We start from the raw sequence: 1,994 nt of genomic DNA, 5'->3' as shown, positions 1-1,994 counted from the left end.
AAAATCAACAATTAAAGGTAAAGCNCAATCAGCCATCTATAACATCATTCACGAACAGTTGGATGTTATACTCTACATTGCATTAGGGCCTAACTTCTTTGAGACAACAAGTACCACATCTATTTCCCATCTTCACGAATGACGTGTCTCTTCCCACTATACATCGTGCAAATTCTTTTCTAGACAGCAAATACAAGACAAATACATACACCCTGAAATTGTGTAATTAACTTGTGATTGTTTTTTATCTACTAGCAATCACTTGTTCAACTAAAGCTCTCACGATATCCTGAAAATAGAACACATATCATCTTCACAATGTCAAGCTCTTACGAATCACAAACACAAGGCACAATTATGGAATGATATGGAATATAATGTACTCCTCACTTCTAAATGTCGTTCAAATCTTATAAGCTCTTACGAACTTCGTCTTATACTTCGACTGCAATAGCCAACTGTCTTGTGTTTAAAGACATTTTTGTTACTGCAGCGATTTGATTGGATTGTACGATAGAGCATACAGCCAATCAAAGGCCCCGACAGACTAAGTCATAATGATTATATAGCCTTCAATCCAATCAAAGCTCTGCATTTCGCAATATAAGAAAGGTGACTATTGCAGTCAAGGTATAAGTATAAGTTCGTAGTAGCTTGACATTTTGAAGATGAGGACATGTTAAACGTGGCTTTAAAATTTGTGAACTCTAGCTCTCATTTTCACTCCCGGTCGAGTCATGATCTCAGCTTTCTGTTATATGATGTCTTTCGAGTCGAATTTACAAATTTAATCAGCAAGCTCCATACTATCACTTTCCTTTTCTGTTGTTCCAGGTATTTGTAGGCTAGTTCATGAAAATTGCAAAACCTTTCACGACCTACTTTTGGATTTGTTGCCTTCCCTTGATGTCGCTGTCTCGTTTATGGGGCGTCTTTTTTTAAAACAATTTTTAACCTGCAGCTAATAATGTGTTGTATTTTCTAGAATGTACAATTCCAGCAACAACGAGCAACTATTCAACTATAAGCATCTTAATTGTATTGTCTTGGTACAGGCCTATATCTCAGTTTCTCTTCCTTGTTTCATTACAGAAAAAGAAAAGAGAGAAAGACGAGAAAATGTTGACTAAAACAATAATTTTAAACATTTAAAGCATCTGTTTACCTTAGTTTATATAACTAGTTAAATAACAACTTTAATTACAAAACACTATTATCTTTATACTGGCAGAATGAATGAAGGATTGTATGAATGAATGAATGAATGAAGGATTGTATGAATGAATGTATGAAGGAATGAGCAATCGGACGAACAAATGATTCAAAGGGTAAGTGAAGAAAGAAAAGTATGAATAAATAAATGTTGATGGTTTTAATTACGTTAAATACAAAACATTAATACACTGAACAAGATAAATAATTAAAAGAATGAATCACCGACAAACTCAGTACATGTATCTAATTCAAATGCAGATTTAGATGTTCGTTTTGTGTTTTTGCTGCAATCATGGCTCATTTTTAATATTCTCTCATGCCGCAGATATTATCAAAATTTGACATGATCGAACATTGAACCAAGTCCACGGGTCCCCGTCTCTAAGAAGAAAAAAGGAGAAAAAAAAATGCAGAAAAGCATATTTTGGGAAAACATTCTGTGAAAGGGTGCTTCAGCCCACTTAAGTCTACCAGCCACGGTGATAGATCTGCTTGGTTGGATGACCCATTGGTCAAGAATGGTATACAGGTGAAATATTTAATAAATTCAAAACTTTTTGGTTGATTGAATCGACTGCCCCCTGTCAAGTATGAACACGGATATCCTCTTCTAGAATAATAACTAGAGAAAAGAGAAAGTTACACAACGAAGGGATTAAACTTTCTGACACTTGGATTAACAATTATTTTATAGGACAAGACAATCATAAATAATCATAATCTCGTCCGTTCATGGTCAACCTATAAAGAGTAAAGGTAAAGACTTGGAGAGGGGTGGA

The 1,994-nt window shown here is 34.6% G+C and overlaps 1 protein-coding gene across 1 annotated transcript in view; it reads left to right on the top strand.

Moving 5' to 3' along the window:
* Positions 1 to 1,994, top strand: part of LOTGIDRAFT_154617 (hypothetical protein) — a gene marked incomplete at both ends in the record, with an annotated part of 8,758 nt that overhangs the window by 5,433 nt on the left and 1,331 nt on the right. The window lies entirely within an intron of this gene.

This window comes from Lottia gigantea (assembly GCF_000327385.1).
Source record: "Lottia gigantea unplaced genomic scaffold LOTGIsca_6, whole genome shotgun sequence".
NCBI classification, from domain to species: domain Eukaryota; kingdom Metazoa; phylum Mollusca; class Gastropoda; family Lottiidae; genus Lottia; species Lottia gigantea.
The sequence above is the reverse complement of the archived record's forward strand: the minus strand, read 5'-3'. Positions and strand labels throughout refer to the sequence as shown.